Source organism: Egretta garzetta, unplaced genomic scaffold (genome assembly GCF_000687185.1).
Source record: "Egretta garzetta isolate BGI_Z169 unplaced genomic scaffold, ASM68718v1 scaffold50, whole genome shotgun sequence".
In the NCBI taxonomy this organism is placed as follows: domain Eukaryota; kingdom Metazoa; phylum Chordata; class Aves; order Pelecaniformes; family Ardeidae; genus Egretta; species Egretta garzetta.
This window is the reverse complement of record NW_009258613.1, coordinates 3,203,847-3,230,685: the sequence shown is the minus strand read 5'-3', so window position 1 is coordinate 3,230,685 and position 26,839 is coordinate 3,203,847. Positions and strand designations below refer to the sequence as shown.

The 26,839-nt window shown below is 40.9% G+C and overlaps 1 long non-coding RNA gene across 1 annotated transcript; it reads left to right on the top strand.

The window, feature by feature from the left end:
* Positions 1–5,935: 5,935 nt before the first annotated feature.
* LOC118453282 lies at positions 5,936–21,409 on the top strand. Its single transcript, XR_004843202.1, has 3 exons — positions 5,936–6,059; positions 6,335–6,343; positions 21,390–21,409. It is a non-coding gene; the product is annotated as an uncharacterized LOC118453282 (long non-coding RNA).
* The last annotated feature ends 5,430 nt before the right edge of the window (positions 21,410–26,839 follow it).

Here is a 26,839-nt window from a genome sequence, read left to right as displayed (position 1 = left end):
TACATCACTTGTTACTTCTTTTAAACTTAGAATGCCATGAAACCAAGGCAAGAAAACCTTATCAAACCTGGGTAGGTACCAGGTTGCCAAAATGTCCAAGGTTAACCCCCATCTGGAGCTGGTAGCTAAATTCCCTATTTTCAAGAATAGAAAATGGAGCATTCTATAAATCCCAACCTCTAGAAAAAATGATATCTCATTATCTTTTGAATGAGCACAGTGGCAAGAATTACATTGTAACTCTGTAAGAGGAGTATTTGGGAGCCTCTCCTTACACTTGGTGAAGATACAGTGAGTACGGTTGGTGAAGTCAAGGATGCAATTTCTTTGACTAACTCTATGCACAGGTTTTAAGATGAAAGGTCTACCCTGTGATTACTTTGAATGGGAATTTAAAGTGATTTGGTCAGGTGTAGATGCCTGCACTGGAAATATCCATGTTTAATCAGAACAGCTCAATTTCTAAGATGTCCTAAAATTATGTTGCAACAGGTACTTGGAAAGGGTCCTTTGCTGTGCTTATCTGGACCCCTGTTTCACAATCAGAAAATAGGAGTCTCGATGTCTCAGATGTTCAAAAGTGACAGCTTTTGGTACCCCCAACTCTCACAGACTGCATTTCATTCATTTAAGAGCAGGTTATACTGTACCTTTTCTGCTGAGTCTTCATAATGCTCAGCAGAAAAGCATAGAAAACAAGGACTGAAAATATTAAGCACTGCAGCTCAGGTAGAACAAATAGAACACATTTCTGTGTAGATTGCCATGTAGGGCCCATTACTGTGATGTGCGAAAAGCAACAAGAAGACAACCTGGAGCTGAGATCTCCACTCTGTAGTGGCACTGAGCTGTGAAATACAAATAAACATTACATTATTTGACCCAAAGAAAATTCATGTAACTTCATGCACATGCATACATGCATGCTGGTCAAGTTGAGAGGGTCAACTAGTCACAGTTTTCTGTTTGCATAAATCCAGATTTCAGAAACATACAACTGACGATGGCTGAGTGAGGAATATTCACTTCAGTATTTTTGCAGTGCACAGTAATAACCTCAAATAGTTTATCAGTGTTATCTTCTTAAGGAGTCCTTATGAAGAGAACCAGGAAGATTTCAAGTGAAGTCTTAGGGCCAGTGTAGCTAGGATAGAGGAGTGTTTTAATTTACTATTCAGTACAACAGAAAGAATTAATAAACTTCTCTAGAGTCCAAAGAACACAAAATCAGACCTTTTGTGAGTGGATGAACCTCAGGAGTGGAGCATTGCTGGATTTTGTGTTGACCACTCAGGAGAGTTTTGCTCATGCAATTCAGCATGTCGGGAGGCTCTGTGCTAGCTCATGAATGCTGGTGTCTGAGGCACAAAGCTGAGGCTAGAAGATATTAGCTCTGCTGATGGACCATGATGTTGGCCATGAAGCTTGAAGTCACTGATCCCCGAGTCAGTAGGGTATTTAGACAACAACTCCTCAGTCAGGGGCCTTGTCCCTTGGTTACAGGGGAGCATGAACAGTAACAGATAAAATCCAGTGCTGTAAGACAATAATTGGTAAAAGTTATTTTTTTAAACTGACTTCTGTACCCAGGTTATGTTTTGTAGGTAGTTCACATATGTAAAATAGTATAATTACTGGCAAAATGATGGACATTATACTTTAGAGGAAATAACACAGCAAAGAGATTTGGCCTGTAAGAGCTCTGAAGGGAGGCTACAATTATTAGATCTGCTATAGAATTTGTTTCTGGATATTAAGTAGCAAAGGAGAATGTTTTGTTATATGGCATGCATGTAGGTCATCTTTTCTCCTTCATTTGCCCCTTCCAGTAGTCAGCAGTCACAGAGTTGTCTGTTATAGTCTTACTTTTAAAATGTCATCCATCATTTCTTCTGGACCTGCAAGAAGAAGGTTTCTCCTCCAGAAGCCTGGCTGAACTACAGCAGGGCAGCAGCATTCTTTAACCCATTGACAACATAATCACACTAAGCCCTGTCAAGGTTTATTTATTGATGATTATTATTCTGTCTTCCCCTCTACTTTCACCTCACATGCCGTTCACTCCTGGTTGCCATGGAGATGCTACACAGTATTAGTCTAACTTTAGATTAACCTCATAACCTTGCATACTTTGAAATTCTTTATGTTTCTTAGCAACTCAGCTGAATATCTCGATCTTTCAGCTATTCTCCTAGACACTGGAAGAGTGAGTTTACCATCCCTGAGCACAGGCAATGGCTGTTAGCTTGTGACAAGGGAGAAGATGATGCCTTGCCTACATGTGGGTGATCCATGCCTTTTCTCATAGATCTGCTTATGTTCACTGAAGTCACCTGAGCATGAAGGGAGTTCTTACATAGATAAGTCTTTCCAGGCTGAAGTCCTGCAAGGGTTTGTATTGCAACAGATTTTCTTTGCAGGAACAAGAGTAGGAGCTGGGGAAAAGATGAACAAATAAAATGTTAAGAATGTTGCAAAGAAATCTTGAACAAATGGAAGTTTGATAAAAAGATGACATGGATATCCACTCCTATACCAAAGTAGCATTGTGGGACTTAACCTTAAAGAGGCTTTCAGCTATTAATTGTCTAACCAAGAAAGCTGCAAAAGTTGTTAAATAGTTTAGGACACTGTCTGTAAACTATCCTTGGTATAACTCCATAGTATAGAATCATAGAATCATAGAATGTTTTGGGTTGGAAGGGACCACTAGAGGTCATCGAGTCCAACCCCCCTGCAGTCAGCAGGGACACCGCCAACTAGATCAGGTTGCTCAGAGCCCCATCCAACCTGGCCTTGAATGTTTCCAGGGATGGGGCCTCCACTACCTCTCTGGGCAACCTGTTCCAGTGGTTTACCACCCTCATTGTAAAGAATTTTTTCCTTATATCTAGCCTAAACCTACCCCGATTTAGTTTAAAACCATTACCCCTTGTCCTAACGCAGCTGGCCCTACTAAAAAGGTTTTCCCCCTCTTTCCTATAGGCCCCCTTTAGGTACTGAAAGGCCGCAATCAGGTCTCCCCGCAGCCTTCTTTTCTCTAGACTGAACAAGCCCAACTCTCTCAGCCTGTCCTCATAGGAGAGGTGCTCCAGCCCTCGGATCATTTTAGTAGCCCTCTTCTGGACCCGCTCCAACACTTCCATGTCCTTCTTGTGCTGAGGGCTCCAGAGCTGGACGCAGTACTCTAGGTGAGGTCTCACCAGAGCTGAGTAGAGGGGCAGAATTACCTCCCTCGACCTGCTGGCCACGCTCCTCCTGATGCAGCCCAGAGTACGGTTGGCCTTCTGGGCTGCATCAGTCAACAGAAGAATCAATTAATTGAATCAGTGATTCAATGTCTCAGTAGAAGTTCCTCATGAGAATGTAGTAAAGGAGGGAAAATCTCTAGGCAGCAGCATTCATTCATGCATCTCTAGCTGATACAAACCCCAGCATTCCTGAGCGTTGCAAATTTGTAATGAACAGAACAGTGTCAGGAAAATCTGAGTAAGTCCCCAAACAAGATGTGCCTACACCAGTGATCCTGGAGACAAACAGTCTCCATCTATTTTCTAACTACCCATTCATAGGAGATGGCAATAAGGCTATGTTCATTTACTTAAGCATCTTTAGGCCCATGTCAGACTTCAGATATTTACAAAAATATTTGGTAGTCATATCACAGGACACTGGACATTTTAAATGGAAACTAAAACAAGGAAGTTTTACCTGTTTTAACTTTTTATGTTGTGCAGACCTTCCTAAGGCTGACTTAATACAGCATAAGCAGCTCTCAGAAATGTCAGAGTTTTTAAAACAATTCAGACGAAGTATTCCTAAAAGGAACCAAGTGGGAATAAGCTTGGTGCATTCACATCTAGTGCATGCTCTAGCTGTCATGTCTCATTTGGCTTCCTATTAGTCCTGTACTTTTCCTCTCTTCTCTAACCTGTGCTCTGTTTTGTAATGTGAAAAAAGGCAACAAAATATTGACAGAGCAACTGCCCTGTTTGCTGCTCCAGACTTCTGTCTGCTAGAGGCTGGAGGATGCCTTGGGAAACAGAAGTGGGTAGAAGTTCTGCTGCTCTCCTTCTCCTTGTCGTGGTTTAACCCAGCTGGCAACTAAGCACCACGTAGCTGCTCGCTCAGTTTAATAAGAGAGAAGAATAACAATAGTGATAATAATAATAGTAAGAGAATATACAGAATATATATAAAACAAGTGATGCACAATGCAATTGCTCACCACCCGCTGACCAATGCCCAGCCTGTCCCGAGCAGCGATCACTCCCCCCGAGCCGCGATCACACAGCCCGAGCTGCGACCACTCTGCCCACGACCGACCGACCGAACCAACTAACCCCCCCGAGCATGACGTTATATGGTATGGAATAGCTCTTTGGTCAGTTTGGGTTAGCTGTGCTAGCTGTGCTGTACTCCCAGCTTGTTATGCCCCTGGCCGAGCAGGAGAAGCTCAAAAAGTCCTTGAGTAGTCTGAGCACTACTTGGCAACAGCTGAAAACATCAGTGTGTTATCAACATTCTTCTGGTACTAAATCCAAACCACAGCACTATGCTAGCTACTATGAAGAAAATTAACTCTATCCCAGCCGAAACCAGGACACTCCTTTTTTGAGGAATAGTTGGGACAATTTCTTTTGTACCACTTCTGTAAAAACCCACTGTGTACTTATCTGGATTTCACATACATTGCAGGCCAGTTTCTTCTCCTCATAGACTCGCATATAGCAGTAGATGGGAGGGAACTCTAATTAAACAGAGACTGAAAAACTTCAGACCATACTTCCCACCTTTTTTAGGGTAATTAATTTAATATAACTCCAACCTCTGTCCCTCCTTTTTGGAATACAGCAAGATGCTTATGTCTACCTACCCCTTCTCCCCCACCAAAACATCAAGCCCAAGTATTCTGACAATCAACCAAATTGGTAAATGTCATCAGAAATGGTGAATTTCAGAACTATGTTTTCTCTGACTAGAAAAAAGTGCAGAAAAAGCAAGTTCTGACCAGAGCAGCTGTCCAGAACTTGGATGAGTCACACCACATACAGGATTGCTCTGTATTTTTTGGAAGAAGTGTCCGTTTATCACAATCAGAGTTTGCTAAAGAAAACTGCTAAACTGTTTTAGTATCTCAGTTATTAGACTGCATGGCCTGGGACAGAAAATCAAGGGGATTCTAAGAAATGGGTTGAATTTATTAAGAGTTTAGGATGGCATTCAGATCAGAGTCCTGAGGGAATTGGCTGATGTAGTTTCCAAGACACTCTTCATGATATTTGAAAAGTCATGGCAGTCAGGGGAAGACCCTTGGGACTGGAAGAAGGGAAACATTGCACCCATTTTTCAAAAGGGTCAAAAGAAGGACCCTGGGAACTACCGACCTGTCAGCCTCACCTCTGTGCTGGGAAGATTATGGAACAGATCCTCCTAGAAGCTATGCTAAGGCACATGGAGGACGGGGAGGTGATTTGTGAGAGCCAGCATGGCTTCACACCAAGGGCAAGTCCTGCCTGACCAACCCAGTGGCTTTCTATGGTGGGGTGACTGCATCAGTGGACAAAGGAAAAGCAACAGATGTCATCTGTCTGGATTTCTGTAAAGTCTTTGACACAGTCCCCCCACAACATCCTTCTCTCTAAATTGGGGAGAGATGGATTTGATAGGTGGACTATTTGGTGGATAAGGATTTGATTGGATGGTCACATCCAGAGGGTAGTAGTCAATGGCTTAGTGTCCATATGGAGACCAGTTACAATTGGTGTCCCTCAGGGGTCTGTACTGGGACCAGTGATGTTTGATATTTTCATCAGTGACATAGACAGTAAGATCAAGTGCACTCTCAGCAAGTTTGCAGATGAAACCAAGCTAAAAGTGGTGCAACTGACACACCAGAAGGACGGGATGTCATCCAAAGAGACCTGGACAGGCTGGAGAGGTGGGCCTGTGTGAACCTCATGAGGTTCAACAAGGCCAAGTGCAAGGTCCTGCACCTGGGTTGGGGCAACTCCCAGTACCAATACAGGCTGGAGGACAAAGGCATTGAGAGCAGCCCTGTGGAGAAAGACTGATGGATGAAAAGCTGGACATGAGCCATCAATACGCGCTTGCAGCTCAAAAGGCCAACGATACCATGGGCTGCATCAAAAGAAGTGTGGCCAGCAGGTTGAGGGAGGTGATTCTGCCCCTCTGTTCCGGTGAGACCCCACCTGTAGTGCTGCATCCATCTTGGGAGCCCTCAGCACAAGAAGGACATGGACCTGTTGGAGCGGGTCCAGAGCAGGGCTACAACAGTGTTCCGAGGGCTGGAGCACCTCTCCTATGAGGACAGGCTGAGAGAGTTGGGCTTGTTCAGCCTGGAGAAAAGAAGGCTGCGGGGAGACCTGATTGCGGCCTTTCAGCACTTCCTATAGGGAGCCTACAGGAAAGACGGAGACCATCTTTTTAGTAGGGCCGGTTGTGACAGGACAAGGGGTAATGGTTTTAAACTAAACCAGGGTAGATTTAGACTGAATATAAGGAAGAAATTCTTTACAATGAGGGTAGTGTAACACTGGAATGGGTTGCCCAGAGAGGTTGTTGATGCCCCATCCCTGGAAACATTCAAGGCCAGGTTGGATGGGGCTCTCAGCAACCTGATCTAGTTAGCAGTGTCCCTGCTCGCTGCAGGGGGATTGGACTAGAGGACCTCTAAAGGTCCCTTCCAACCCAAAGCATTCTATGATTCTATGACACTAGGTTTCAGTGCACTGTACCTAATGTGAAGAGAGTTAGCTCATTTCTAAAATTATCACTACTCTTTACATCCTCACTGAAATACTCCTAATGAAACCAGTGGGAGTTTTAGTTGAAAGGCTAGATTAATGAAAAGAAGAGGATGAAATACGAAAAATGTAGAAGAGGAGAAAATTGCTGATTAAATATCCAGACTTCCTGTACCTTATTCTTACTGAGTTCTAAATTTCTCTATTAACAGTAAATAACACACCTTTGGTTGTCAGTCATATTACATGTCATGTAAAAAGCTTAGCTTTGTTCAATTAATACCAGTCAAGCAAATTTTTTATTCTTAAAAAAGATCTTCCAGAAAAGTGTGCAACTGAAGTCATAAAAAATTAACCTAAAGTCTTATTAAATATGGTTTCTATAGACAGCTTGTTACTGCAACCTCCTTCTGTAAACAAGATCCAATTTACTGTTTTGGTTTAGAAATTGCACCACAATCATATTTACTAAAACTTGCTGAATTTCCCCTGAGCTGGATGGGATTTAAATTGCTAATACCAAATCTGAATATTGAGGAATATTTCTGTAAGGAAAGTTAGATAGAGGACCAAAATTATTCTTCCTCTCATTTCACTGATTTCCACAGAGTGAAGCTGAAGGTAAATTTACCTTCAAGTTATGTTACTGGAATGCAGGGCAAAAAAAGACAAGACAAAGGGTGTAGTAACCAAGAAGGAATTGTGTTTATATAATTAACTGAGAATCAATCAGAGACATGTGGGAGAGAATTATAACTACACCTCAGAATAGCAAAACTTCATTTGTTTTTCTTATAAATTAAAGCTCAGAGGAATGATTATCAATAGGTTGAATCAAGTGCAATACTGTTCAGCCAGGCTTGAAGCAAATTTGAATACTGGGCAAGTATTTGAGTTTATGTAAACCCTTTTGCCACTGAGAGTGCTGTTAATATGATGCCAGCTGGCTTAAGTTCAATTTTGCTCGATTCAAGTGTCTGCGTCTAAGAGGTTGAGGATATCCATGTATTCAAACTGCTTGTGTTGGTCTTGAAAACCTTAGGCAAAGCAGAGGAAGTAGAAGCAACCCAAGCCAGAATTGTTTAATGTCTGGGCTATTTAATATTCAATACTGAGCCTCTGTCAGCTTTAATGCTATAGGGATGATGACCATTAGAATTGGTGAGAATAAAGAGCAAGTCCATGGAAATCAGAACAGATAGATACACCCCATCATGAGACATGAATCAGGTCCTACCTGGTCTGAAACTGCACAGGGTCAGGTTTTACAAGGGAAATGAACATCATCTGGGTCATTTCCCTTTTCATAATTTTATTTCCAAATGGGGTAGGCCAAGGTAGACAGGCATTACTTCAGAAAACAGCTTTCCATGGTAATACTTCCCCATTGTTAAAGTAAAATAAATGAAAATACTGTTTGTTGAACTGTATTCCGACTGTCAGGAACACAACCAGCTATTTATCTTCCCAGGAGACCATCTCCTTTTTACTGACTGCCATTCTATTTATATATAGAATCTGCTTGGTAAACAAAAGATTTATTCATTTCTCAGGAAAGGGTCAGCACTTCTCCTAGGCACAAATTCCATCTGCTGTCAGATCCATTGTATCAGCTAATAGTTAAAGACAGATGGGAGATGATTTTCTTTAGGAAACCATGTCTGTTTCACTACAGAAGAAAATAATAGTTTATTAATGTCCAGGAGAATTAGCAGCTTGTTTCAGATCTTTCTTGAAGGGTGCTAATTCCTAGAAGGGATTTGTCTTGTAATATTTTCAGCTTGGAATGTATTTCAGGTTTTATTCCAAGTCCTGTAAGTCATGACTCTTGGGAATATCTATTCACACAAGTCCTTGGTTAGTTACATCAGGTACTGCCGGAGGGGTATAGCAGTTTGGTTTTCTTTATAAACTGAAAATACACCCAAGAAATTGGGTAAACATTGTAGCCCCTCACTGCCTGGGGCTCCATAGAGCCTTAAGTGCTCTGCTATCAACTTGTAGGTTTGAGACCAGGTAAGCTGTCTTTACACTACAGTCACAACGGCCATAGCATAAACATGCTTGGGTGCTGCTTCCTGACACCATTTCCCACAATTTCCCACACCATTCTCTTCGAGAAACTGGCTGCTTATGGCTTGGAGGGGTGTATTCTTTGCTGGGTAAAAAACTGGCTGGATGACTGGGCCAAACAGTTGTGGTGAATGGAGTTAAATCCAGTTGGCAGTCGGTCACAAGCTGTGTTCCCCAGGGCTCAGTGTTGAGGCCAGTTCTGTTTAACAGACCTGGCCTCAACAGATCAATGACCTGGACAAGGGGATCAAATGCAACCTCAGTAAGTTTGCCAACAACACCAAGCTGGATGGGAGTGTTGATCTGCTGGAGGGGAGGAAGATTCTACAGAGGGACCTGGATGGGCTGAAATTGATGGGCCAAGGCCAATTGTATGAGATTCAACAAGGCCAAGTGCCGAGTCCTGCACTTGGGTCACAAAAACCTCATGCAACGCTACAGGCTTGGGCAAGAGTGGCTGGAAAGGACCTGGGGGTGCTGGTCAACAGCCGGCTGCATATGAGCCAGCAGTGTGCCCAGGTGGCCAAGAAGGCCAACAGCATCCTGGGTTGTATCATAAATAGTGTGACCAGCAGGACCAGGGAAGTCATCCTTCCCTGTACTTGGCATTGGTGAGGCTGTACCTTGAATGCTGTGTTCAGTTTTGAGCCCCTCACTACAGGAAGGACATTGAGGTGCTGGAGCATGTCCAGAGAAGGGCAATGAAGCTTGTGAGGGGTCTGGAGCACAAGTCTGATGAGGAGTGGCTGAGTGAACTGGAGTTGTTTAACCTGAAGAAGAGGAAGCTGACGGGAGACCTTATCACCCTCTACAACTACCTGAAAGGAGGTTGTAGCAATGTGGGTGTTGGTCTCTTCTGGCAAGTAACAAGCAATAGGATGAGAGGAAATGGCCTCAAGTTGAACTAGGGGAGATTTAGATTATATATTAGGAAAAATTTCTTCATGGAAATGGTTGTCAGTCTTTGGAATGGGCTGCCCAGAGAAGTGGTTTTGTCCCCATCCCTGGAGGTATTTAAAAGATGGGTAGATGTGGCATTTAGTGACATGGTTTAGTGGTGGATTTACCAGTGCTCAGTTTGACTTGCTGATCTTAAAGGTCTTTTCCAACCTAAATGATTCTATGTTTCTATGTTTCTTTGACTTCTAGACCTGCTGCTGGTGAACTGAAGCTCAAGTGACCCCGGCTGGAACAGCAACGGGATGCAGCACCGCAAATACAGATACTGGTTTCATCCATCCATTTTATCTGGCTGTAAATCTAATCTGTTCATGAGAATTCCTGTTGTTTTCTAGTATGAATGCCTTTGCTTGCACTAGTTTACCTTGAGTGGAGTAACTAGAGGCAAAGTCTTCTCCGTGCAGAAAATTATGCAGAGATGCCAGCACTACCTTTAGGCCAGGAAGCTGTATAATCTAATCAGCCTGTCTCTGTGTCTGAAATAATTAGTTCTGATGAAGGGCAGGACCTGCTACTTTGTCTGTATCACCGTGCTTCACTGACCTACTCTTAGACCTGAGCCAGCGTTTCCTGTTCTGCTTTTATTTACCTTCATCTTCTAGGATAATGCCTTTCATTAGCAGCCACAGTGATGACAAAGGCAATACCTGACTTTAACTTGAGCTGTAACAAATGGCTGTAGAACTGCATCTGCCTCTCTGAAGCTGCAGTAATATAGAGCAAGGTTTCACATTGGGCTTCACCCTGAGAGGCACCAGCTTCAAGGGTGAGAGGATTTAGCATTTTGTCAGGTGCAGCCTTTGATGGAGGCATCGATGGGCACGCACACATCCCACGCTCATAAGAGCACAGAGGAGGCTCCTTTCTGACAGAGTAGCTGTACTCCAGCGCTATCACCTTCTAAAGTTCCTATTAAATTTCTGCATTAATTAGTCTCAATCAAATTTACAGTACATTTCTTATTAGGATGCCATTATATTTGCCTTGTGTTGTTTTGGATGTCACATCCATTACACTCCTCACTGAACTCTGCAAACACTTTCTCTGGTCTTGCAGACAGGTCTGGACCACACAACTGGATACAGTTTTCAGCCATTCATTCAGATTTCTTTGAAATCCTTCCATTTATCTTAATATCAAATTCCATGTATGTCTTCACCAAATATTAATGATGAAAAAGTAATGTCAAGCTTCTCAGCTGTTGTAAACATCTTCATGTTTTACCTGCTTTAGTCCATTAAATCGTCACTGTTTATCTTCACATCACAACACTTGACTTCTATTTTATTCTTAATAATGGTAGACATAAGCTATATTTTTCCTTTTTTTTTGGTGATGCTGATTTAAAATATGCCACTTCACATTTAATTGCTGGTTTCTACACATCGTCATGAAGATGCTAGGGGAAAATGCCTGACCTGGAATTCCAGCCTGTGCTCTGGGACTGATGTTTTGGTTTTGGGTAGAATTTTTGCCAGCTGATGGGTCTTACAGAACTTGTGTTGCTATACAAGGTACACTGTTTCTGAACTGTGCCTGATCATTGGAGTCTGATCCAGTGTGGTCTTCAAACTGTATTTCAGAGCTTTACAGTACATATAAATAAATTATTTCAGTGAGACATGTTGAGGCTGCCAATGGCAAGACAGTATCTTTTTCTTGTGGCGAGTACCTTAGAAACAGACACAAAACAAATATCTCAAGGGTGGACATCATGAGGACAGAGCCAGACTCTTCTCAGAGGTGTTCAGCGACAGGACAAGGGACAATGGGCACAAAGTGAAGCATAAGAGGTTTCAGTTGAATATGAGGGAGAACTTCTTTACTTTGAGGGTGACGGAGCACTGGAAGAGGTTGCCTGGGGAGGGTTGTGGAGTCTCCTTCTCTGGAGATATTCAAACACTGCCTGGATGATGTCCTGTGCAACCTGCTCTAGGAGAACCTGCTTTAGCGGGAGGGTTGGACTGGATGATCTCCCAAGGTCCCTTCCAACCCTTGCCATTCTGTGATTCTGTGATTCTGTGAATACTTCATAATGAGACACAGAATATAAACATGTGACCTGCCCTTTACACACATTGGTCTTTTTCGGTACTAAGAGTAGCTGACCCACAGGTAGTAGATGAAGTTCTTGGTGCTCTTTTTTGCCTTAGCTGTTGGTTCAGTTATATATTACATATATACTACATTTATATATATTTTTTTTCTAAAAAAAAAGTCAGAATTAATCTCTAATACCAATAGTCTATCCAAAGTCACTGGATCAGCTATTTTAAAAAGTTAGTAAAAATATTTTTTTGCAGCTGCCTTTACTTCTGTTTCCACCTCAAAATCACAGATGTATTAACAAGAAACATGGAGATTGTTTGGAAATGTTTATGCAACACTTAATCACTTAATGGAATGGATTTATATGGATGGAACAGGTGAAACAATAATGGGAAAGAGTGTAAGTATCACTATAAAATAAAAGACAAAAAATAAATTGTCCAGGAGGTAAATGTGAGATTGTCACCATTCACAGGGAAGATCTAATCCCCACGTGGAAGTCTTGGCTATCTGAGAGTGTTTAAATGTCATTCAGTGTTTATTGTTTGGCAAAAGAAAAAGCTGTATGTGCCTGTCTGTGACCTAGGGTTTACACTCCAGTGAGATCCAGTCCATAAAGATGGTGGAGCCTAGAAAGCTGTTAAGGTCACCTACATGTAGAATTTGGTGCAGAGTCTACCTACCTTGGCAGGTGTCTGCTGACATCTGGAATGCCCGAGGATGCCAGGCACATCCATAGGGAGATGGCAGATATGACACTGGATATAGGAGATCTGTGCTCTTCTGAAACAACAGCTAGAGGCCAGTCAGGACAGCCTGCAGCATCTCCAGGGGCACTGAAAATTTATGCTCTAGCACTGAACCCTTCATCTCCCTGACCATACTCAAGTAACACTTAGGTAAATACATGCAAGCTGGTACCTCAAGTCAGTTATGTTAATCTCAAACCAAATCCCATCCTTTGTGTCAGATGCAGACAGTGGAAAATCATGACTCTGGCTCAGCTGGAGCATGGAACTGACAAAGGCCCAATACTGATCTTACCAAAAGAAGAAAAAATTAAAGCTGGAAAGAATTTCCTCAACATATGTATGAGTCTTGGATGACAGTGTTCCTCGGTGCTGTGTTTAGTTTGTGGACTGGAGTTGTCTTCCTAGGATAACATGGGTAATGACTGGTTCTGAGACAGACCTGCAGCGCCTGAATATTTCCCAGCTTGTATTTGTATGCGCTAATACCTCAGGTTTAGTATTTATGCACTGAAATCTATGGCACAGCTCCAAATTTCATAGCCTGAAGCAGAAAAACAACTCAAATAGGAGATTTCACTTCAGTGCACTTGTGTACTTTCTATTCTTGAACATCTCTTGATTCATTAAGTATGTACTCTGGAACTAAAATCTTATTTAGGAGAAAGGAGAAAGCACCATTTGGGCTTTACCTTGCCTTTTATTAGGTCTAGGTAATCTCCTACTTTTCTTTGCCTACATTTTTTTTTCCCACAGAAAACCAAAACTGTTTTAAAAAAAAAACAGGCCAATTTTATCCCCAGTAATGTTAATTAAATGGCACTACAGTTCAGTTCTGCTCGTTGCCCTGAGTGCTGCCCAGAATGTCTGACTAACGTTGTGCCAGATGTTGCACCCAGCAGATTGCTCAGACGTTGGATATTGGGATGTTTGCGCCGTCGTCCATCTTCTCCATGGTATCCCTCAATCGGTGTTAAGGAAAGCACCCCAGGTGCCCCTGACTGAGGAAACAAGGCAGACACATATGGTATGGGCAGAACAGAGCCTCATTTCCCTTCTCCATTGCAGGGGCCAGAAGCCACGTTGCTCAACAGGGACTCCTCAAATGACCATGACCACATTGCTTGCTCTACCTTATATTCTGCTTTCCCCCACCTTTTTCCCCTCCCAAATGAATAGCCCACTCCTGCATTGCTCTTTTCCTATGGGCCCTGACTTTGGTGATTTGACACTCTTATATGAAAATCTTGGCCTACGTGGCTGCTTGTAGCCAGTACCCTTATTTTAGTAGCTTTTGATATTTTTTACTCACTGCAGTTCCTAATACTCATTTCACACCTTTTGTCTCCTAGGTTCTCCATTATTGTTTTATTAATTTAACTTTAGTTTGGCGCTGGCCACCTGCTTTTCCTCTTCCATTGCTTGCAGTGGTAAACAATTTCTCACACTTCTACCCCTCAGGATTAACCTCAGTCCAGGTCTGGCCATTTGCATGAATACTTTAACTTTATTTTTATATGTGTTGCAGTTTCTTTCTTTAGAAATAATTAGGGAGAAAATAAGTAAGGCAGAGGGAAATGATACTATGTTTGAGAAATCTACTGGCTTGTAAAAAGAATTGATAATAGCACAAAGTCATAAACCAGATTTAATTACCTGAATGAATCAGAAATTTCTGCTTCTGGTTTCCTTAAGAAGATTTTCTTCTTTTGTGTGAATCATTGAGACTTGTTGAACTTTACAGCTCCTGTGACAACACAGATGTTTCTTCTTCTTTCTGCCATCAGATAGATACCTTACACTGAGCAACTTGCATTGAAACTGTTGATACTGGTCACCATGAGGCTTCTTGCTCTGACTTCAATTTGGTTTGCTACCACTGAGACTTCATCCACCTGGGCGCTAAAGTGCTGGGCTAGGAAGCTGTAGATCCAGCCTGGTTCCTGGTTCCTGGCTTTATTTGTATGTGCCACGTTGCCTCCTGTTGAATGTTAAGAATTTAGGATGCTAACTGGTCTTGTTTGTATTGGTCTCTGTGACCAAGCCCTTTTGTGATGACTTTCATGACTTTAAGAAAACATTGCAAAGACTGATAGTCATCTTGGAGTTGGCCAGGACATGTCCCACAAGGGGCAATGAAGACAGAAAGCTTGGTCCCTCTGAGCCCTCTTTGGGGTGCTCACTTTGAAGCAGTGCACAGAAGGTCTAGAGCTGTGTGAATGCTACTTGCGGTTAATCTGTGTCTACTGAGGACACCCCTACAGCAACGTTTGCACTTACAGCTGAATGTGCTTAGGAACATTCCTAGGCACTGAAGCCAACTGGCATGTGTTTTAATAAGCTCTCGTAGCCTCCGGAACAGAGTGGCTCCATACACATTGCATACTGGGAATAGTCCCTGGACTACTCTAAGTTGCAGAGAGTTCTCTGGAGCTTTTGGGAGACTGTTAATAGGCACAGGGTAAAATTGCACAAGGGACCGTTCAAACAGTTTCATAGTACAGTCTGTCACATTTCCATGACCAAGAACATTCCCTAGCTCTATCTAATTTAGTAGTATAATCACTGCCTATACAGCTTGTGCAGTAAAGTTGGCCTCCTGCAGTACAAAGCACTCTGAGCATATGGATATGCCTGTGCCAAGGCATCCTTGGAGGTAGAACCATGAAAGCCAGAGCTTCAGAGGGGCAACATGGCCATTGAACATGCCTGAACTCAGGTGAGGGTCTAATTTAATGTCTGGCATGCAGTGCAGGCATCGTTCTCATAGACTGGAAGCACGGAGTGAAAACTTTACCCTGGATACTGAGAAAAGTAAACACCCTGTCATTAGTCAAAAATCTGGGACACATTCTCGGCATTATGTAGAATTGGGAGATTTCTGTCAGCATCATGGAACACTTAAAAGGTATCAGGCTGTCATGGTACCGCATGTATTTTTAAAAACGTAGGTTTAAACTAGCAGGGAGAACTCTAGCACGTTAGCAGTGAAGAAAGAAGCTTGCAGAATTGCACATATTAAATAAACATTAAATAAATGAAGTATCTGGGCATTTTTTTGTCAGTGAATCTTAGTCTGTTCAAAATATTGTAACTTCTGTCTTGTGAATTCCAAACGGCTCAATTCTGATTTATGAAGATAATATATTCATCCAGGTCTGTGGGAGTTAAAATGACATCAAAAGCAGTAAAGACATGTAATTCATCTTTACTAATGATAAGAGAAAGGTATTTGTAATTGAGAGGAGACCTCCTGCAGAAAGGGTTAAATGGCCTCCACAGATCCCACGAGCTTCACATTCATTGGATTTAAATAGGATAGAGAAGAAGCAATAACAGGTGCTGTTGAGCTCAGTGACCTGTTAAGAGCAGATTTTAGCATGAAATTCTCTGTGACCAACAGAGAGCAGCTTGTGAAAACACAGTTTGCTCTTCAACTTACTGTGTTCAGCTTCTTTTTTCATCTGTACAATCCCCAAAAAGCATCCCTGCCGAGTCTCCTTGCCCTGCTGCCACCCACATAGAAACCTGCTGCGTTCTGGTGAAAACACGGCAACTTTGATTACAGTCATTGCTCAGTTTATAATACAATTATATCAACATCAAGCAGGACCTGAAAGCAGGTCTACAACAGAGAAATCATCAGAGAATTGGTCTCAAAAATCTGAAAGGTGTTAAATAGATGCTGGAATTTTATGATCAAGCAAAAATGTGTTTTTACTGGAATTTTTGGCTTCACAGAGAGGACAAGAGAAAATTAAACTTTCTGAGATGCTCTATGGGAAGACTGTTTGCAACTTTGTAAGAAAACACCATGACAAGGACATCAAAATATCTGTCATCCTTGAGGAGGAAGAATAGTTACAACAAACATGACCGCTACAAGAAGGAAAGAAATGTTTTAACTGCACTGCCATAATTTGACTTCTGGGAGCATGAACATGTCCTTATTAAATAAAAATAAACATAGGGTCAGAAAGATATCTAGACATAAACAGAATTATAACAGATCCCATGTTTCTCCCTTCATATCTCCTTTTTGTCATTGCTGTTTGGTTTTGTCTCAAATTAGATGGCTGAATTTAGGCACCTATCCCTGTTCTGAAATAGCAGTACAAGAGCTGGAAGTCCTCACTCAGGACCCACGAACCCATCTCTGAAATGCTAAATGACCAATGAAATCAATAGGTGCTGAATGTCTGTGAAGTCTGCCAACAGCCCATGCAACAGCGCCTGTTTCTCAGGGCCCATGAGGGCCCCTAATCACTTCTAGGCACTACCAAGATACAAAAGCATTCATAATACATATTTAAACCAGAAATTAAGTGTATTTTTGTGAGTTTTAAGTTCAGGATGGCTGTATTACCAGGACATAGATCCACTATTTCTCTCTTACCTCTGCTTAGAAGTCATAAAATGACACAGAGAAATTCCAGCAAAGGACAGTGACCCTGCAATTAGCAGGCTTCTCTTTCCAGAATTTTACATCCCCAGTTCACAGACCAGCTCCTGCATGGACAAATAAAGTGGATGTGCCAAAGGATGACACTTTAACTATTGCTATTACTGTTATGGTATTGACAGCCCCAGAAGTCAGGATAACTGATTAACCTGCCTTGGTGCATTCAGCAGAGCAAAGGACAGTCACAGTGGAGACACTGGGCCAGGAGGGAGTGGTCCTGGATCCCATCCAGCTCTGCTCCAAACTTTCCACCTGAACATGGGCAAATCACTTAACTCCGTGATGCTTGTAAATACTCACAACCTTCTCTTCATTGCCTTACTTCATGACTCTCTTGGTTCTCTGGGCTAGGACTCTCACCAGCAGCCTGTAGTAGGCTCAGCTCAGAGGGGCTCTGCCTTAAACCTGATCACCATCAAACTCAGGAGGCAGGTGAAACAATCCCAGTTGAGGATCCCAGGGACCTGGAAGAGAATGTCTACATTTCTCCTTTTGTTTCTTGCTCAAGAAGGGTCATGCTTTCATACATGCACATTTCTCAGGGGCATCTGAGAGGTGCCAAGGAGCACACAGGAAAGCTGTGGAACGCTAAAATCCTGTGCTCATGACAGAAAACTCCAGCTTCCACCAGACAGTGACTGGAAGGGACACAATTTTCAGGGGCTGCCTGATCTCATTCTTCATGTCATGTTGGAAAGTCATGTGGAGGAGATCACTAAGACCTGGTCTCCCCTCTCAGAGAGGTTCTGTCGGAAGCTGCAAATCTATGCTAGCTAATCAGAGCTCAGTCTGCATTAGTATTTCCTTCTAGCTGATCTTCCTATCTGTACTACTCTCAGTCCTTCTTTGTGTACTCTTTTATGTGGCACAATGCAATATTGTAATAGCAATATGAACAGCTTTGTCCGAGTTGTGAAATAGCAGCTCACAAGGTGAACGAGCAGTCAGTCTTCACAAATAGCTGGCAGACAGAGCAAGAGCTGCAAAGAAAAGCGTTATGATTCCATCCTAGCTGGGAGCTTAGATATTCTGTTGCTGCCCTTGTGCTTCCTGGACTGTGCTGTGTTATATCTCAAATTGTATGCAAAGGAATAGGGGCGACACAAGGGAGACACAAAACCTAAAAATCATAGCCATGGACTGCACAGAATGGCCAGACAGGGCTTCCTTTTGGCTGATTTATAAAGAGCAGAAAAGCAGTGACCTGACCAATTATCCACCTCTTTGACTGTGCCGTGCTCTTTCTGCCACAGTGATTTTTTTGCTAGAAGACACAGAGTTATTTTTACATTGTCTTTTTTATGTAGTCAGAGTCTTGCAGACTCTGCTGTGATGGGTTAAGCAGACAGTTGTGCCTTCCAGTGAAGCTGGCAAATATGACTTGCAAATATTTCTATCTATGTAGTTAAGTTGTACTCTACAAGGCTGAGCAATGCAAATTTTTTTGTGTTTCTATGGTTCCTACTGGGATTTCAGGGAATTCAAGTCATAAGAGATATCCAGGGAAGAATTGAAGAGGACTGTGAGTTTCTAAGATACTCCCAGAGATCTTAGGATATTCATAGACTGGAGGGCTGCTTATTCTATCTGTAGTAAAGGACCCCTAACAGATAAATGTTCTTCCTGTCCTTTCAGGAATCTGAAAAAAAAAAAAAAAAAAAAGCAGCAGTATCCAAGCTGGCTTTTACTTTAGTTATGAATGTACAACCATTTATTCCAGACACTGTAGGCATACAAACCTAAGCTTAATGCTTGATAATATTCTAAGCACACTTGTGTGCCACTGAGCAGTGCTTGCATACATGGGAAATGCAAATCCCATCATCCAATTAAGCCATGCGCTATGTTAGGTCTCACCTCATTGATGTCAACAGTAATTATGCTCATTCATGCCCAGGCTGAATTGGGTCTGTAGAATCGTAAGGTAAAACCCAGATGCCCTTACACAAGCATAACTCCCACAGACAATAGCGTGGCATTTACGCTAAAAAAGATATCAACGTTTGGCCTGTAGAAAAAAGAAAAGAGCTAAGTGAGCCCTCAATCTTGAAATACAGGGTGGTTTTCCACAGTTCCATGGCTTCATCCATTCCTCTTTTAACCAGCTTTTATGAGGAAACTTCCCCTATTCTCTTATTGTATATCTACAGCTGCCTATTTATCATCACTGATGGGGATTGTTCCCTGGTAGTCAGCTTCGTTTTCCTTTTGCTCCGTTTCCTTACAACACTTCCAGTCAACTTTAACATGTTACTGAATGCAGCTTTCTAAAAAAATTTCTCCACCAGGATAGGTATAGAAAGGGGTTTTAAAAGACAACAGTATGAAAATGGGATCACAAATATAAATAAAGGGGCTTGGAAGTTTTTTGTTTCAAACAATAAACACTGATAAACTTAATTAAGAAAAATCACAGTTCTTAAAGAAATCCCTTATGAAAGATTTCAGACCTCATCAGAAAGAAATAGCTGATTGGCAGTCTGTATCTCTCTCTAACTGCTATTGAGCCTGCTCCTGTCAGGACTTCTCTGTGCCATTCTCTGTGCAAACAGCAAGTGTTGAAATCTTGCTTCTAAAAACAGATGTGATGATGTAGAGTAATACTGCAACTTTCAGTCTTTAGCAAAAAGGTATTCTGAAAGAATCCAGGTCGCCCCAGAAGCCTGTGCCTATCAATTATAATTGCACTGCATATTTGTTGACACTTCGTCAGGAGTTTATACAAGATCCTTTCCATTTGTTGAGCATTACAAGTATTTATCATCTCATCCAGATAGCAGCTGATGTCACGCTGAAGTCTGAAGATCAATGGAGTTGATGTACATTTCTCAACCGTATACAAATTGTGTGCAATACAAACAAACAAAAAAAATGGTGCGGATGTTTGCATAATGTTGATATTACTACCGAGTACTTTCACTTTCTCCCAAAGACTGTTCTGGCTCATTGATTTCCTTGGTGGGACTTGGTATGACAAATAAACAGTTTCAGGAGGATCTTGATTTCTTTACTTTATGTCTGACTTCTTTCCATAATCAAAAAAGCTTAAAGCAACTGCATGAAGATGGCCAAAAGAAGAAGCTATGCAAAGTGTTCTGTTTTAGTTGAAAAAAATACACCTATGCCAAAAAAGAGAAGAGGAAAAAGTAACCACTCCCCTCATGTTGAGTGGATGACACCATGAAAATGAAATGAATAGAGATAGGGGTACAAAGTATAGTTTCCTTGATTTTAAGGAAAAGCAGAAACCAACATCTACAAAACATAGATTATTAAAGGAATTAATGAGTAACTTCGATACAGTTTTAAGAAAAACTTTGATGTGTTTATATGAAATGGGATTGTTTTAGTAATATAAAGTGTTGATAAGCTTTTAAAAAATGAGGTGTTGAAAGTCACTAATACAAAATGTTAATGTAGACATTTTGCTTTGATCATCAGAAAATACAGACTGATTTTCATCTCTGCATTGCGAAAACGTACCAGAGAATAAAGAAACAAACTAATTTGCTGAAGAAGAAATTCAGAAACCTGGAATTATATGTGCTACCTTTGCCTGTAATGTCTATGAATATTAAACATCCACTCAGTTTTTTTTCTTAAATTTTGGGGCAAGAATGGATTGTTTTCTTCCAGGTATCTTGGATAAATAATGCATTTTGCCTCACTGAAGGCAATAGAGACCAAACCTGAAAAGTACAGAAGCAATGCCTCCTAGGATCATATGGATTATGTGACCACTGATTATTGATTCTGGAAGAAAGAACATGGGTTAAACTCAGCTAAATATTCTTGCAATCACTTAGCTATTTCACAGACTTATTTAGAATTCTGATTATTGAAATATGCATAAAACTAAGGGAGGCTTTAATTTTATTTCTTTGCAAGCATGAAAACTGGATCTCAGTGCAAGTAATTGCCTAATGGCCTAGCACAAAAGTCTAAATACTACTCCAGTGTGTAAAAAAAAAAAAAGAATCATTAAATGCATTTTTAATTCTGAATTGTAATTTATGTTATATATTGAATGAAAAAGTTCTTTCTGGGAATGTTTTAGTCACTTAAGTTTGAGATTTTGCAAATGTGTACAAAATTGAAAAACATATAAGAAATATGCATTATATTGATAAATATTAGCATATAGTGATAGTAACATAGTGTAGCCAAACATACGTTTATTTTATTATTGTATTGCAGTAAGAATTACTAGGCTGGATCGAAGGACTGAAGCCAATTGTATGAGATTCAACAAGGACAAGTGCTGGTCCTCCACTTGGGTCACAACAATCCCATGCAATGCTACATCCTTGGGGAAGAGTGGCTGGAAAGGACTTGGGGGTGCTGGTTGACAGCTGTCTGAATATGAGCCAGCAGTGTGCCCAGGTGACCAAGAAGGCCAATGGCATCCTGGGTTGGATCAGGAATAGTGTGGCCAGCAGGACCAGGGAAGTCATCTTTTGCCTGTACTCAGCACTGGTGAGGCCACACCTTGAATACTGTGTTCAGTTTTGGGTCCCTCACTATGAGAAGGACATTGAGGAGCTGGAGTGTGTCCAGAGAAGGGCAACGAAGAGCAACAGGCTGATGAAGGGTCTGGAGCACAAGTCTGGTGAGGAGCAGCTGAGGGAACTAGGGGTGTTCAGCCTGGAGAAAAGGAGGCTGAAGGAAGACCTTATTGCTCTCTACAACTGCCTGAAAGGAAGTCGTAGAGAAGTGGGAGTCGGGCTCTTCTGCCAAGTGACAAACGATAGGATGAGGGGAAATGGCCTCAAGTTGCACCAGGGGAGGTTTAGATAAGATATTAAGTAAAATTTCTTCACTGAAAGGATTATCAAATGCTGGAACAGGCTGCCCAGGGAAGTGGTTGAGTCCCCATCCCTGGAGGTATTTAAAAGACGGGTAGACAAGGTGCTTAGAGTCATGGTTTAGTGGTGGGATGGCAGGGTTAGGTTGATGGTTGGACTTGATGATCTTAAAGGTCTTTTCCAACCTAAATTATTGTTTGATTCTGTGATTCTATGCTTTCTGTTGAGAATGAGGAAGCTATGGTAATAGAATTAATGCAAAACATGTTTGGCTCATTAGGAGAAAACATGAATAATAGATCTGTTATAATTAGCTGGTTTAATGAACTACTCCATATGTCAGGGAACTGAAGAGTTTTCCATATCTTTATCTGTACATCTCTATATTTACATGCATGTCTAAGATCAGGGTTTAGAGTACTTTTAATTAACCTTTCTCTTCCCTTCAGCTAACCTCTCAGAAATTCTACATTTCTAAATTAACAATAAAGCAATAATTCTTTAGAATGCCAAAGGGCATGGAGAAGTTTGTTTTAAATGTTATGAAAGAAATTAATTTTCAGTGGGAGCCTGAGGCCTTGAAAAAATGGCAGCAATTTCTGAAGACATAGGAGCCACCGACTAAAATTTAAAATACTGTTTTAATTCTAGGACATTTACATTTAAAAAATGGGGAAATGAGATACTGAGAGTGAGGCCATGAAGTCTACTGAAATTAAAGAATTCCAGTAAAGATTGACTGTTTTGGGGAGAAATAGTTTCAGGGTTTCAGAACTGAATCTTTTTAATCTTAAAAATAAAATTGGGAAAACTACATATGACTTCAATTCATCATGGCAAAACAATTATTTTAAAAGTCATTGTGTCAAATATCTCCTTTAGGTGGCAGAATACTTTCACAAAATATATCAGAGCTGAAGCAACACATTCTGTGGATCTGGGGCAGCTGGTAGGAATGTGCAGTAGAATGGACTTTGTTGGTATAGTGTGCACAAGCAATGCTGTAGTGACTAAGGACATCATAAATGAGTACATAAAATGCAGTTTTCTGCTATTGTAATAGAGATCACATCTCCTTTAAGCTTCTCTTCATTCATGGATTTGATATGTACTCAAGTACATTTTATTTGTTTTTATTAATAAGCTGAGACTGAGAGGAAACCGTATGCCTTTCCACAGCTACCCAATGGCATGTTGCACTGAAGATGGAGCCGTACTCGTGGAGGTGCACAGTGATAGCCACAGGAGGCAATGCACAGAAATTGCATTTTTCATTAGGTATAACGGAAAAAAAAAATTCATCAATTGATTGCTCAGACATGAACAGTGATGGCCAGAGAGTCTGGGGAACTTCCATCTTTGGAGGCTCTGGGCCTGTAGAGAGTGCCTGAAAATATGGTTTTCGTTTTCATCTTTTGTGGACTTCCCCAAAACAGTCAGTGGATTTCCAGGGAAATGAAGATTGCAGATTTAAAACAACTGGAACAAACTGAAAGAAACTGCCCTGTCTGTTCTGTACCATAGCTTGTTCAACTGTAGCTGCTTTTCTCTAGATAACACAGCTATAAAAGGCTGATTTCTTCTGAAACAATATATTTAATTTACTGTGAAATATTTGGGAAACTAGTCCCTAAAGAGGATGCAGAAATTATCTTTTCTACCATCAATAATGCATGAATTCTAGACAGGCATACCCAGAGGGAAGTTATTTACAGCTTTGTCTTTATTACTCCATAAAGAAAGTATAAAGCATTTCTGTCTTCAACAGCTTCCAGTGGTGGCATGTGGCTTCATGGAGTCTGATTCAAAAATGCCTCCCTTGCTCTGCTCATCCTCTACTGCTGGTGGGAGCTGTGGATATAGAAGGCTTCAGCCACTGTGACTCTCCACAAGTCCTCCAGCTCTTGTTAAGACAATCTCCACCCAAAACTAAGAAGCATATGCATCACAGAAGAAATGGTTATGGTAAAATTTCTGACTTTTATCATGTTTTGGTTAAGTTTAAAATCTGTTTAAAATCTTCATGGCTGCAAATTTTACTTGAAATGTAATGATTTATATTTTCCCTATCAAAGACTATCAAAGACACTATCAAAGAAACCACTGGTTTTTTGAACATGAAGTTTCTTGTCATGCTTGAAGGTGAATTTCTTTTGGTAGACAACCGGACTAAAAAGGAAGTGTCCTCTATTCAGGCCTGAAAAAACCACTTTTTTTGCCAGTACAGTTCTTCGTAAGTCAAGAGCTGATCCAGCATATTAAAGATCAAGACGGATGATGGCACATCTTGATTAAAAATCTTTCTACGCAACAATAGAGTCTTCCCTATTCTGCTCAAGAGAGTAAAAATAATGAGCCAATCAGCTGCCAAGTGGAAGCATCATCAACCTGTGGAGGTCAGATCCACCTCTGAATATATTTGAAATATGCTGCAGAAAACAACTTTGGGGTATCTTACTGAAAGCCGTAAGTCTTTCATAAAGCTCCAGCTAAAGCATGTCCTTCCTTTGCCCTTTTGTTTGACTGATAGACCTAGCTCAGTGTGATCTGAATGTTTAGTAGGTCTACTCTGTAACACCCTCTAAGAAAAAGACTTGAAGGCTTCCTTGGTTTCATGGTATTCCATGCTCTAAAATGTGTGAGGTAATGAAACATAGATATTGGAGGTCTAGATACTAGACAAAATGCCAAACACTGTCATGTTGAGTCCACTGCTACAAAATACAGCTTAATGTCTTTTTTTTTTTTCCCCTCCTTGGTAATTTTCAGCTAACCTTGTTTAGCGCATAGCTGCAGATTTAATAGTCCTCAATTACCTGATCTTGCATTTGTTACTATCAAACTTGATCCAGTTTCTATTGCACTATTACTCTAGATCACCTCATTTTATGAAATTCTCAACTTCACTGTGTTGACATCTCTCAGCTTGACCTCCTCTGCAAATTTCGTTACCTACTTTCTTCTATTTACCAAATTATAAATGAAGATATTGTGGAGGTACTCCACAGTATGGTTGATTCCCCTTTAGCCTGATGCTTCTGCATGATTCATTATCATCTTCCTTTAAGTTCTTAAGAGATCTGTCATTTAGATCCTCCTTCTTTCCAGCTTAGCTAATTAAATGCTAAAAGCATTAAATGCTTTTTTACAGAACTTGCACCTACCCCAAACAATACATATAATTTTATGAACATCTGAGATTTCCTCTGTAAGTTCTCCAAAAGTTCTGGAATGGATCTGTTCTGTTACAACTGCAGAATACCAATGCGGGTCTTTCCTCACCTGCTTCTAGACTAGACAAATAGATCTCTGCTTCTATCAAGGGAACCTGTGTTGATTTAGATGCCTACTGTTAGAGATTCAAACTTAATCTGATGACTGCATTCACAGCTTCCCAAAAAACCAGCCCACAACCTATGCATTATATATACCACTTATTAAACTGTTTTTTTCCCTTGCTTGTTTGTTCAGTCACTGGTGGTTTAGACTGTAGGAGTATTAGATTGCAACAGCTTATTTTTAAACATGGGATGGATGGAGCAAAGGCACAGTGATCTGCTTGATTCAGTTAGCAGCATTTTGTATTAGGTATTTTGTGTGTTATAGAGGTTAGCTGCATAAATCAGACTGGTAATACTGCAAGGGTATACAAGCATCTATAGTCCTTTTCCCAGAGATCAACATATAGATATAATCTCCACAACAACTGTGCCTGCCACTTGTTTTGTCTCCCTCTGGTCATCTTGAAATAAAGAGCTGGTGCCAGTCCCCAGGTACCTGTAGGTAAGGGAGAAATTGTTGTTGTTTGAAAAATAAAACTAATAGGAACTGTAGCAAAGTGGGAGGACACACACTGAAAAGAAAATGTTCTTTGCAGAACACATATACCTCGCGCTTTCTGCTGTCTGTGTTGAAATCTGACAGGCAGAAGTTTTCTTAAACTAAGGACAGCTGTTGGCTTTGGGCTGAAGTTTAGGACTAACCTTTGTATTGCCGCTGCCATGTCATGAGGATGTTGTATGTGATTGCAAAGATTTCCAGTCTTGGAGTCTGCAAATTCCCTAAAACACAAATAATTAATTGCCATGTGATGAAAAGATTTTTGTGGTAGGCAAAAACCTATCCTGAGCAAGTCTGAGCATCTCAATTCTGATATATGACCACTTTGGAGGCTGAAAATTATTTAATGTTAAGCCTTTATTAATAAAGCTGGTCTACCTGAATATTACAGGTCTCCAATTTTCATCATAAGACTCAAAAACTATGCAGCACGTTAACCAACATCCATTTGTTGTTCACAATTATGCTGAATGATGTGCTTTCCTTGTGAAGTACTGCTGTTTTGTGATGTTGATTTGCAATAAATAATCTCCAAGTGCTTCCCAATCCCAAGGTTAAAAGTGGCTCTTTTATAAAACATGAATTCCACTAAACCTGTCTCATCTCTTTAAGGAACTGCACGCCAGTACAAAAAATTAACATACAAGACACTTGAACAATTTATACACAGGTCCTGTCAATGATTTCAGTGGAGGATAGGTTTCATTTTTTGCTCTCAAATATTTATTAATTTTCTTACATTTCGTCTGCCACCTGAAAAGTGAAGGAAAAGCTGTTGGTTATCTTTTGTTTCTGGTATGTGTAATTGTCACCCTCTGTCCCAGTAGCACCCATGTTTAAGAAGAACACAGAAGTCTGTATTTGGGACCAGGAAGGTGCTGCATGGGATTAGCAACTCAAAACAATTCTTAATCTTTTGGTCTTTGTTCAACAAGACATTTTAAAATGCTCAGAAGCAATTCACTCTAAATGGCATCCTGAATCAGGGTCCAAGTCAGTTACTAGGATCTTCAGTTTTAAGTACGAACTTAGGTAACATTATGGTTGGGCTAGAAGCATCCTGGGTAAAATGCTAACTGTATCACTGCAATTACACAAGTGATGAATCTCATTTTCATATAGTGATTATCCAAC